This window comes from Canis lupus, chromosome 1 (assembly GCF_011100685.1).
Source record: "Canis lupus familiaris isolate Mischka breed German Shepherd chromosome 1, alternate assembly UU_Cfam_GSD_1.0, whole genome shotgun sequence".
Lineage (NCBI taxonomy): Eukaryota > Metazoa > Chordata > Mammalia > Carnivora > Canidae > Canis > Canis lupus.
This window is the reverse complement of record NC_049222.1, coordinates 32,310,808-32,324,500: the sequence shown is the minus strand read 5'-3', so window position 1 is coordinate 32,324,500 and position 13,693 is coordinate 32,310,808. Positions and strand designations below refer to the sequence as shown.

The window sequence follows — 13,693 nt, the reverse complement described above, 5'->3', positions numbered from 1 at the left end:
CAAAAAAATTCTCATTGATAATCCTATTTCAAATAATTTTTACTTTTAAAACTATTATTCTTTTACTGGATGTTGTTTTCCTACATATGCTGTTTTCCAAAGGGACATTCCAAATATGGGGGAAAAATGCTATAAGGTTTGCAAATGAAATGCATTCTCTAACTGTCCAGATGTTCATTTCAATGCATGCATCATATAAATCTAAACTGATGAGAACAGTAATGGTCCAGCTCAGTCTGTCTCTGAAACAAGAAAAATAGGAAATGTGCCATTTTTTTGAGGTTATGAGTTTTAAAAACTCAAGAACACACTTTCTATCTTTTATTGTTTTGATTTTGTGGACAATAAAATTGACTTCCCACAATGGTCTTCTTACTATACAACAGGCAAATATCATCTCCGTTTCAAAATGAGATCTAAAAGGGTTTGTTTTGTTTTGTTTTGTTTTGTTTTTTTCTATAATGAGGCTATGTTTGTATGAAGACAAATAAAAACCCAAAGTAATCCTGGAACAAACTCTAAAATATGACCATTCTTTCTACTGCTTTTCTTCCTGAAGACTTCAATAGAGCCTGTGTATCTTTTCATTGTTCCTCACACATCTCAAGTGTTGGCAGGTATGATAATCTTCAGTTTTTCCAACTCTGAGAATTTGTATGAAATGATACAAGTGTCATAAAATGTAGCTTCATTTGTTATTCAATATCCTCCAAGAGATCTAGAGAATGACTCCAGATAAGACCTAGAGTAAGGACTCCTCAGCACCCTGTTCCTCTCATCCACAAAGCCATTCCCTTGGATTAACAAATATGGGTAGGGATCCCTGGGTGGCGCAGCGGTTTGGCGCCTGCCTTTGGCCCCGGGGCGCGATCATGGAGACCCGGGATCGAATCCCACGTCGGGCTCCCTGCATGGAGCCTGCTTCTCCCTCTGCCTGTGTCTCTGCCTCTCTGTCTCTCTCTGTGTGACTATCATGAATAAATAAATAAAATATTTAAAAAAAAAAACAAAACAAATATGGGTAGAAGTCCTCAGAGCAGGGTTCTAGAAGGGCTAAATACCCTTGATGCTACATGATGCAGTTGGTCTTATTGTAGTTTTCATTTGGGGTAGAGAAATGCAGAGCAACATCTCCCAGCCTACCCCTCCTATGAGGCAACTCTGAAAAACTCTAGGTGCGCTTATAGCTGCCTGAGTTCCTGGGACATCTGAACTATGTCGACAGAGGCATGGTACTGCATCACTGATGTTTCAGCTAGGCCTTTCCCCAAAATATAAGCATTTCCTGTAGATATGCTTCAGTGAGGAGGTACTTAACCTTGCACACGTATTTGCTAAATCGTCTCCATAGTAACAGCAGAGTTAAAACACTTACTCTGATGCACAAAGTTCCAGAGCTGGAATTTTAACAATGAATGTCCTCTAAGAGAGGAACACTTTCAAAGATCCTACCTATCTTAGTCCATTCAGGCTACTGTAGTAAGATACCACCAACTGCGTGGCTTATAACAACAGAAATTTATTTCTGACAGGTCTAGAGGCTGAAAATCTAAGATCAGGATTCCAGCATGGTTGCGTGAGGGCTGTCTTCTGGGTTTCAGACTTCTTGTGGTATCTTCACGTGGCAGAAAGGGTCAGAGAGCTCTGTGGGGTCTCTTTTATAAGACATATATTCCATTCACGAGGGCCCTGCCTTCATGACCTAATCACCACCCGAAAGCCCTACCTTCTACCCCTTCCCTCTGTCACACTGGGGATTAGAATTTCAGTATAGGAATGGTGCGGGAGGGGGAGGACCATAGCATTACCTTACATACTATCAGTGGCAAATACTTATTAGTTCCTACCAATGCACCAACACTAAACAGCCATCATTAATAGTGCTATAGAAATATCAGCATATCTCTATAAGAAAAACCTTTATTAATCCTATCTGCTCATAACATGTGTTCATTGTGTGTGTACACTTGGCTGTGTCAAATTCAGCTTTTAACATACACAATTCATCAGTCTTTTCATTTATACTTCCTCTTCCTTCCCCCACTACTACATTATTAACTCCTCCAAATGCAAGAACTAGTCATGAATCTATTTCTTTTATAATCTTTTGATAGCTCTTAATATTGTGCCATGAACACCTTAGAATATTGGTGACAAACAGCTAAGTCAGTAGAACTGGAAACAAAAGAAAATTCTTTTTAGCATGGAAGAACAGCTAGTAACTCTGTCGGTTCAAGAAGAAGCAACAAGTTCAGTATTTATGGTAGTGAATATTATTTACCATAAAGCGCATTTATTGTCATAATATAACTTGATTTCATTCACAGAATCAGCCAAATAAAAGGGAAATTTATGGTTTCATATACTGCCAAATTAGCACTGTCATTTAAATTTTTAAATAAGATCTTGAGAAATTTACTGAAACCACTGAAATACCTTAAAGAATAGAGTTAGTAATTTATCTTGTGGTATTAAAATTAAGTGTTGGTACTCTGGCACAGTGACATTTTGCTGGATTAGCCTCTAAGTCTTTGGGACAATTTCAAAGAGGATTGTCCAAAGACAAGGAAATGGGCTGGAAGCTCACAAAGTCTTCTCTAGCCCAATGATTATGTAACTCATAAATGCAGCATGAAGACTGTGGTCTTGGCATTTTTTTCTAGAAGCATTACAGCACATCTGGGAATACCAGAGTCTTCTCTCATGGGTCTACAGTCCACTGACCACTATCTTTGCTCTTAAATCAACCATTTGGTATGCAGAGACAGGGCACCTCTGAGAGCACCAGGCTTTCCCTCTCCCTGAGTGGGCATCTTCTGCACTCTTCAGCCCCCAGCCTCAATTCAGTTAAAAATTGAACAACTTTGGCATTTTCATTTTAGCACCTTCCTCGATATGTCCAGTGCATGATATTTATTGTGTTTTAGAATCTCCAAATCTACTCATTTTTCACGAACTCATCTCATTAGCACTTTCTCCTGGCAACTCTCCATATATATATATATATATACACTACTATGTATGTGTGTGTGTGTATATATATATATATATATATATATTACTTAAGCCAAAGGCGCCATTATTCATTTCCACATTTATTTCATAAAGTAATAGAACCTGTCCCCAAATACTCAGACTTCCTTATGAACTTGGTGGGCATCTTTCTCTTCCCACATGAATAATAGCTTCATATTTTCAAAATAACATTCTGTTTTCTATACAGAATACTACTGGAGTAGGCATGGTCTCCCTATGTGTAAGGGAAATACCCAATGTGCTTCTGAAAACTTCTTGGAAAAAAGATTTTGTCTCTTCTCCCACAGCTGACCAAGTCGATACTCTCTCTCATCCAGAGACCCATGCATAGAACTCCAGGGGCAAAGCTAGGTTTATTTGCAATATGGTTCTATAAATATTTAATAAAGAGTTTGAGAGGAGGCTGACTACAGATCCATCTGTTAAACTGCTGGAGACAAACCAGATACCATGAATTAACCACAGAATAGGTCCATTATTTTGTCAGGGTTCGATAGAGGGCCAAAGATATGCAGCTGATCCCATATTCTGAGTATACCAACACTGTGATAGGAACGAAACAGTCAAAAGTGGGTGAATATAAATTCTTCCACCAAATGAAGCTAATTCCTTGTGAAAAACAGTTAACAATGATCTGACCAATTTTAAGCAATACAAATAATTGTGATATATATGCAAAAGCTATATCTCCATGCTAAGCCAAAGTTCTCAAGGTCTGATTTCACTTGCCAGGAGCTCTCAAATGTCGCCATTCCTCAATAAATGAAAATCAAAACAGAAGAAATGCAACAAATATGAGCTAGATGTCAGTAGTCTTTGACATTCATTCAACTCCCAATCTCATGCTATATAAAATCAGTAAACTTTGTTTTTTATTTTTTTTTTATATTTTATTTATTTATTTATGACACACACACACACACACCCACAGAGGCAGAGACACAGGCAGAGGGAGAAGGAGACTCCATGCAGGGAGCCTGACATGAGACTCCACCCCAGGACTCCAGGATCAGGCCCTGGGCTGAAGGTGGCGCTAAACCGCTGAGCCACCCGGAGCTGCCCAAGTTAGTAAACTTTAATTTTGAAAACCAAACACCCAAACAACCACAAAGTAGACTGCCACAGTGCTGCTGTCACACTGTGAAAGATGTTGTTTGTTTTTTAGAGAATGAAGAATGTCAGGATTTCTAATAAATCATTGATAGTTCATAAAAGGTTATGTCAACCTCCTTTAGAGCAAACAGACCTCTGTTAATACGGTAGGTAAAAAGCTGAATACACAGATACCAGTTTTCCTGTTTTCCTTTCCAGGGACAGTTTAGAAAGGAAATAAATGGCTTCAAATAAAGGTGAGTACAAGTTTTCATACACTCGCAGGGTTTTTTTTTTTTTCTTTCTTCCCCCCCGCCCCATCCTTCTCTTCCTGTCCTCATACTCAAATATTGAGAAAGAAAAGTACTTCAGTGAGAGACAGCAACAGGCTGCTCATTTGGACCAAGTGCCTTCCATGCTTTTATTTTTTTAGCAGCCTTACCCTTGAGACAAAAAAAGAAGTAGCATCTATTAGAAGAATCCCCTAAGGCAGTTGTGTTAGAGGCGGAAGGGAGGAGACAAAAAAGTGCTTGACATGGAGAAAATAAGGAAATGATTTCAAGCTCTTGATTGCACTCAGATTCATATGCCAGGAAGGAGAAATTAGCTCCTTTCTTTCCATTCCCACCCCCAATTTAACACATGTGCACACATTCACACATACACATGCAAAGCAAATGCACACACGCATACACAAAGTCACACTGGCATGAGCACACAACACCTGCTGTTGCTTCAGGTAAAAGATAAGAAGCCCATTTATCTCAGACATATGGTATGTGTGTGTATATATATATGTGTGTGTGTGTGTGTGTGTGTGTGTATCCTTAATTCAACTAAGTGAATACATGCCCCCAGAGCATCACGTATTTGCTGCTCTGCTGTGTCTAACCAAGGCAACATCAGTAAACAATCAACTAGCATTTTCTACAAAGCAGCAAACACATATCTCATACCATTTTATGATGGGGAGCTAAGATGACAGCAAAGTGAATGACAGAATTGCAATCCCCCAATAAAAATCATGCATGTGACTACTGGCCCATAGTGTACATTTAAAGGCACCTGTTTTATTTTGTATTTTTTATTTATTTCTTTGTATATGTTTTTATTGGAGTTCGATTTGCCAACAAAGGGACCTGTTTTATAAACAAACTTCCTATGTTACATATTAAAACAGATTCCCACCATTAAAGAATGATTAGAGCTTCATTTTGGGCCATGGTTCCAAAAGGTAACAATAAACCCCTTTTTAATTTAGGATTTTAGAAAGCAGAGCTCAACAGATAGGTACAGGTCATATTATCAAAAGGAATATCTGATTCTAAAACACAGCCTCATTTATAGGGCATGAGAACATGAAAATAGATAACTTTAATGGATTATAATGTAAGCTCACTGTTCTTGTGCTAAAGAATAAATTAAATATTGATGCTATTATTAAAATTTTCCAAATTAAAGTTCTTTTAATGCCCAGGCTTGGAAAATAAGTAAGTTCATTAATGTATTTTTCTCATATGTAACATTATTCTAAGAATAATGTGATGTGTGAAATGCATAAGGATAGAACACAAAGTGGTTGCTTTGTCACCAGACTTGACTGTCCTTTGCACTGGGAAATGGGTTTCCTGGGAAAAAGAGATCAGGCTTTTTAATTTCTCTTCCCAAAGGGACAAAAATTAACTATCTTTCCTTGGGCATCAGCTTTCTGGTTATGCATAGCAGCTGAAGAGCCACCTATACTGCCACGTGGACAAACAACTCAGGAATCCACGCCACCTCTCCAAGAAGCCACGCATGGTGGCCACACACTTTTATGCACCTCTGGGGTCAGCCCTGTCACCAGCTCCAGCCCCATGTTGCCTTTTCACCTGGGCCTCTGGCAGGAGGGTTCACATCATAGAGTAATGACGTATTAAAGCTGAAAGGGGCCACAGAGGTCATTTAGTCCAACATTCTCATCTCAGAGATGAGGAAATGAGATCTACGTATTAAATGGCATGCCCAACACAGTACATTTTTGTCAAAGTCTAGACAGAAATATATGCTTCCTGACAAGCAGCTCTCTAGAATTTTGCTATGCAAAGCACAGGGCTCAAGCCAGCAGCATGTAGGACTCATTAGAAATGCTGAATCTCAGGCCTTGTCCAAAGCCTACTGTATTGATTGGAATTCTCCAAAGAAACAGAACCAATAAGGTGTGTGTGTCTGTGTGTGTGCAGATTTATTTTGAAGAATTGGCTCCTTGACTGTGGGAAGCAACAAACCTGAATTGCATAAAAAAGACTAGCTGGCTGGAAACTAGACCGAGAGTTCTATGTTAAAGTCTTGAGGCACAGTGTCTTCTTCTCTGGGAAACCTCACTTTTTGCTCCTAAGGCTTTCAACTTATTGGATGAGAACAACCTGTATTACCAACAGTAAACTCCTTTACTTAAAGTCAACTGAGTGCAGATGTTAATGGCCTCTACAAAATACCTTCACAGCAACATCTAGACTTTAGTGTCTTACTAAACAACTGGGCACCGTAGCCTAGACACGTTGGCCTATAAAACTTATCCAACACATTTCCTGAATCAGGATCTGCATTTTAACACAATCTCTGGTGATTCATTGGCACATAGAAGTTCAAGAAGCTATAATTTAGCTATTTGTAAGTTTGGAGGATATCACAGCCCCAATTCCGTAACAGAGTGATCGACTATAACAGTGCATTAGGTAAGTTAGAAGTTTATGTTTCTTCCATGGAAAGTTTGAGCATTGTAGTCTAGAACAAGTAGAGATTTAATAATCAGGAATCCAGGCTTCTTCTAACTTGTTGCTCTGCCATCTCCAACATATGGCTCCCATTTCCTGGTCCAAGATAACTATTTCCACCTCAACCCGCCATGCCTTTGCTCTTATCAACAAAAGAGAGAAAAGGGCAATGAAAGGAATACCTCTTTCATTTAATAACATAACTCAGAAGTTATACCATGTTATACTATCACTGATGCTCAGATCCTATAGGATCAGAACTTGGTCATCTGGCCACATCTAGTAGCCACAGAGGCAGCTGGAAAATATAGAATTTTTACAGAATCACCCATCATCCCATAAATATTCAGTCATAGCAGAATTCCATAAAGAAAGAAGGGTTGACTGGCTACTAACGAACATTTCTACCATTTATTTTTCTGCACCAGGCTACTTCTGGGACTGCAGATGAAGAGGTGGTGGAAGCAGCAGAAAAGAGCATCATTCCTGCTTTCTTCTACAGTAGGGAGAAATTAAGCCAACATATCACTGAGGATGAGGAAACTGCTCAAACTATCATTTGCATTGACTGGTTACTTCCTCAATGTGGAGACACTCTTGGCCAATGCAGTCAAAATGTAAACTTTCATTGTCCCAAAGAAGTAACAGTGGAAAAAGAAGGAGAATTTACACTGACTTTTTTAACATTTCATCACTCCCATCTCCTCATTGCCACACAGGGATGACTCACTTCTGCCTGTTTTCAAGGCCAAGAAGCAGCATGAAAGAGGAAACAACTCCACTTAAAGAGTTTTCTCTTCTTGTTCAAGCCTGGTCAGTCTTGTATCCCACAGCTGGGGAAAGAAGAATGTAGAGACACTTCCAATGTTCATGTTGACCACAAAACTCTCTGTTATTTCCTATTCCAAGGCAAAAGCTGTGTGTCTAGGAGTAACTGAAATGTATACAGAGGTATGGCTAGGGATGGTTTTATAGCAGGGAGGATATATGGATAAATATATTTTCATTTAATTGCTGAAAGCAGCTTTACACAAAAGATGACCTAATAGCAGAACAAAATATCTGCAAAAATATATCAACTTCTCTGTTTTATTACCTCCCACAAGTACCCACAAACATACATGAAGTCCCTCTAGAGACCAATCAGACATATCGTACAGAATTTGCTGTAACCAAGGTAACAAAACATTATTTCTTTGCATCAACTTTTAAGACAAAAAAAAAAAATGATTGTTAGAGTGAATTTTTCTTTGTAATGGTATTTATTGTTAAGATGTTGACTTACCCTCATTTTCAAGATCTAGGTTATATCAGGCTATTTTCTTCCAGGCACTAATTATAACTTTCAATGATAATTAGGAACACCTGAATTATAGGTCGAATCGTTTTTTGGGCCATAGATAAGTAAGAATATAGATGTAACATGATTCTAATTACTTTTATGTTTCTATGAAAAGGTATTTATTAACATAACTGACTATCAGTTAACTAATACCTATATATTGATTACATGGTCCACAAGCATGACATGCCTACTGATATATGTAGTATAAGACACTCTAAATAATTTGCATGTTTATTATTTTATATAAAATCATTTGATATCTTTCTCACCAAATTTAACTCATTAATAATTATCTGCCATCTAGTTCTATGATGAAATAGAATAAAACAATCCATCCCAAATATTATGTACTCTTGTAAGAGTACCATGCCTCCCAAGGTCATACACACACCTTTCTTAATGTAGGTACTGTGTTCAAAGTTTTTATTTATATGAGGATTTCATTTAGATGCCCAGCATTGCTCTTCAAATAAACCCCTTTTGATGTTCATAACAGAAGGGCTCAGTAGCAGCCTGGAGTTCTGTGATATCATGTTCTCCCACTAAACTTTACCCTGATGATCTCAATTTGATACGAATCTCTGATGGACATGTTGGCACAGCCTTCATTCCTGCATGGATTCCATGTTACCTTTTTAAAATATCACTGTTACTTTGTCCAAACTTGACTCAGAAAGCCACAATGACTATTATTACTTTGGGCTTCTGGTGAATAACTACAGATGGCTTGGTTGTTACCAAGTTCCTGAAAACTTTTACCTTGTATGTAGTGTGTGAATCAGTAGTGCTTACAATTTATCATATCCTGCAATTCCAAATGCTTGTTATCAGTATCACTAATGTGATGATTGAGTTTATAATTCCATTGATTTAAACAATGGCCATTTTTACTTTAGAAATTAATGATTGGTTACAAAAGTTTTTACCTACCAGCTAAAATTTGAGGAAGAAAATAATTCATACAAAGTAGCAAAGAGATTCTAGTTATACAATCTTAGGCATTTTCTTCTATATTTTGAAAGTAATAAGCATTTTCTTACAGCTTAATGAAGTAAAAATTAAGCCGTTATCAGAGTGCTCCCAATTTCCTCTGAAAGTGTCTTATTCAAGCTGTTTCTCTTGTATGTTTTCTTACATTAGGGAGAAAATGCTGCTCTAAAGATCTAGATTTCTATTCCCTGGGACTATGTACCTCATATGACTTAGTTTGACAAGAATCATTTTCATTCTCAGTTAGGAAATTAAAGCATAAGGTAGTGTAATAAATATGTGATTGAACTTTGCAATAGCATAGGCTTATTAGCTCTAAGAATTTCCAAAATTACATTAATTTTTTTCCTACCTCATGATATTTGCCCTCTAGCTCTTGAATTAGATTTTTTATCCAACTTCACAGTTGTCATTTTGGTTTCAAACTTAGACATTTTCTAGAGACTACATCTGAGGGCTGTGTTTATATTCTTAAAGCAGGAATTTTCATTTTTTTAAATTTCTGGGTTAATTTTAAGAAAAGATTTAGTCACAATACATTATATATTCTCATATATTCTCAATATTTAGAGGAGATATTCTCTAAATAACAATATACAATATAAAATATAAACATATATATAAAATATAAACAATATAAAAATAAACAATATATTCTCAACTATTTAGAGGAGAACATTTATTAACAATATTAAAGGAATCTGTCTAAAAATAGCACTGAATATAACACATCTTAATTGTCTCTCAGAAGTGTCAAGTTTGGTCAAATACATTCTCATTTTGGCCATCATTATAAGCAATGGTTATTAAATTCTTTAACTGATGTTAAGGGAGAAGAAAAATCACTTGTGTTGATTGATAAAATCAAATTGCATGTAGTTCTAAGCCCCACCATCCTGGATAGCAAAAAAACCTGTTGTGACTGGGCATCATGTGCTCCTCTGTAAGAGTTTTTCCCCCTTAAGCCATCATGGCCTATGACTGTTGCTGGCAGTACCACTAGTCACAGCCTCTGCTCTCCCCAAAGACACGTTAACCTGGGACCAATGCCCAAGTCCCTTAGGGGATTTTGCTCAGGCCATTCCTACATTCATCAGGGTCCCACCATCAAGCTGGTATTGTTATAGAGACATGGACAGACTATTTCCTATGTATTCACCGTCCTCTTCACTCCTCAGTACAAATGAAACTATTGGCGCACTATTAGGTGTCTTGTCATTAAGCCAGTAAGCAACACAACCAGAATTCAAATATATGCATTCTGATCCCAGAATCTATACACTTAGCTACTACTTTATACTGCTTCTTCATAAGACAACCTCTTACTTTTTCCTAAGTAAGGTCAGTAATCTGTGACTTTAGTATATAGAAACTTGACTGTACAGAGTGGTGACAAAGGAGAAAGATGCATGAAGGAAAATACTTGCCATACTTATTCTTTCATGATATACTTCCAGAAAAATGCAAACCACTGTCAAACTCTCAGGTTATTTTGCCACATATATGTATCTGAGGCCTTGTTGGTTAAACCTCAGTGCTGGTGTGAAACCTCCTTCTCCCTATTCACAGGGCATCAAGTAATGTCAGTGCAAGAACTGCCACCCATGTGCTCAGACCTACTTCCTATTATTACTAAGCCAAATCATAAAAGTAATTGGAACAAACGTCTGATCAGTTTCCTCTCCTTCCTCTCTCATTACATCCTCCCTCTTTGTTCTATAATCCCCAGGATGAACCTTTTCCTTCCTCCATATTATAGCCACCGTCTATTCAAGATAACAAGCTTAACTTACACAGCTTTTATTTTTTAAGGTTATATTTTTTGCAATTCAACTTTATGGCTATGAAAATCTTACTTGCTAGGTAGATGATAAATGGATATTATAATAACTGTTCTTAGCTTTAATCCACAACTCCCATTCCTTGAGAAGGCAGAAAATTAATGTTCCAGTTATTTATGGCTATGTAACAAACCACCCAGATATTTAGTGATTTAAAATAACAATCATCATTTATTTTGCTCACAAATATACAATTGAGAAAGTGTTGACCAGATGGGCTCATCTGTGTTTTAGATTGAGTTAACTGAGGTAACCCAACTCAGTGGAAGTGTATCTTGATACACTTCCAAGATGGCTTACTCATATGGCCATTAAGTTAGAACTCAGTGGAGGCTATTGGCCAGGTATCTTAGTGCCTTTCCATAAACCCTTTCCACAGAGCTGCTGCTTCTTCACAGCATAGTAACTGTTCCAAAAGGAAAAAAAAAAAAGTGGAAACTGCCAATCTCTTAAGTCCTAGGCCCTGTAACTGGCAAAGAACCACTTTTTTGTATTGTATAAGTCAAAGTTTCCACTAATCTTTGATGAGTCAAGGGAGTTCTGAGGGGAAGGAAGAGGAAGATTAGAAAGGAACATAGACTCTGCCTCTTAACAGATACATACAACTGCCTCTTCCCAGTTGTACTGCTAGCGAAAATAGCAAGCTTGGTAGAGAAAGAACAGGAAAATCATACAGCACTGCTAGCCTGAGTTCTAAGTCCACTAATAGAAGGTAACAGATCAGGTACTAGAAATTTAAGGGACATTCTTGAAATGAGAGAACCATAGATGGACCAGGTAATTTCCTCATATATCCTTGGTTAAGGTGGCATGTATATGTGGAAGAGACCCATGAGGGCCCAATCTACCATAGATTACTGCCTGATTTAGTCTGTGTAAATGCAAAGAAATGACCTTGGACAGTCCATGCTCTATACATATCCATGGCTTGACTGCCCCCACAAGAAATTCTAATGGGCGAAATGACAGCAGATGGCAAGCAGTATCCACATGGAAAAATAAAAAGCACCAGAAATTCTAAAAATGTAGATAAGTGTAAAAGATTGCATAGATACTCTTTCCTTTCTTCTCATAACTTCTTAAAAAGATATAACATTATGTCAAACAATTATAATACTCTATTTTGGGTTTATAGCATACTTATATATGATATATGTAAAAATAATGTCACAAAAATGGTTAGGAAATAGAACTATATTAGAGGAAAGTTACTACATTTTATTGGAATTAAGTTGCTATATTTTACTGGAACTACATCACCTAGGTAAACTATATAAAGTTAAAATGCATATTGTAATTCTTAGAGCAACTGCTTAAAAATAAAGTATATTTAAACAATCATCAGAGTAATAAAATAAGACTCTAAAAATATCTATTAACACAAAAGGTAGAACAAAGGAATAAATATGATATTATATACAGAAAACAAACAAAAGGCCAATTAATAATTACATTAAACATGAATGCACTAACCATATTACTCAAAAGGCAGAGATTATTAGACTGGAATAAAAAGAGCATAGCCAATATATATAACTGTTTACAAGAGAAACAGTTCAAATTCAAAGATACAGTAAATGACCTGCAAAAGAGGGGATCCCTGGGTGGCTCAGCAGTTAAGCACCTGCCTTCGCCCCAGGATTCTGGAGTCCCAGGATTGAGTCCCACGTCAGCACCCTGCATGGAACCTGCTTCTCCCTCTGCCTGTGTCTCTGCCTCTCTCTCTCTCTCTCTCTCTCCGTTTCTCATGAATAAATAAAATCTTTAACAACAACAACAAAAAAATGACCTGCAAAAGATATGCTATGCAAATTTCATAGTTTAAAACTTTACATATCAAACAGCTGGAATAACAAGAAAAAAATAAGAAATATTACTAGAAATAAAAAAGGGAGACTTCATAATAATAGAAGTCAATACACCAGAAGATATAATAATTACAAATATGCACATAAGAAATCCCGTATTATATGTAGCAAAAACCAACAAAACTATAGAGAAATAGATACTATACCAGTTACAATTGGAAATTTCAATATTCCATTTTCAAACTGATATAACAACATGGAAAATCATCACAGCTAAAGAAGACTTGAATAACATTATCAACTAATTTGACTTAACCGACATTTATAAAACACTGTACCTAAAACCAACAGAATATTTTTTCTTTTCAAGAACATATAGAACATTCTCTAGTGTATACCAAATGTTAAGACATAAAACAAGTCTCAGCAAATTCAAAGGAATAAAGAGCATTCAAAATATGCTCTACAGTAACAATGGAATAAAACTAGAAATCAACAATAGAAAAAAACCTAGGGAAATATTCAAATATTTGTAAATTAAATAACACATGGTTCAAAGAAACCATAAAAGGAATTAGAAAATATTTTGAAGTAAATGAAAACAAAAACAATATGTCACAATATATCAAAATTATGTGGTGGACGTAAATCCATACTTAGAGTGAATTTATAGCTTTAAGACCTATTTTAGAAAAAAAATGAAAAACCTCAAATTAATAATCTAAACTTTCTCCTAAGAAACTAGAAGTGCTAATTTAATATAAAATAAGCAGAATGGAGAGAATAATAAAGACCAGAGCAGACAATGATGAAATAGACAAAAAC

The 13,693-nt window shown here is 36.5% G+C and overlaps 1 long non-coding RNA gene across 1 annotated transcript; it reads left to right on the top strand.

Moving 5' to 3' along the window:
- The first annotated feature begins 1,426 nt into the window (after positions 1–1,426).
- Positions 1,427–9,672, top strand: LOC111090654. Its single transcript, XR_005353063.1, has 4 exons — positions 1,427–1,633; positions 2,115–2,263; positions 4,348–4,385; positions 7,313–9,672. It is a non-coding gene; the product is annotated as an uncharacterized LOC111090654 (long non-coding RNA).
- The last annotated feature ends 4,021 nt before the right edge of the window (positions 9,673–13,693 follow it).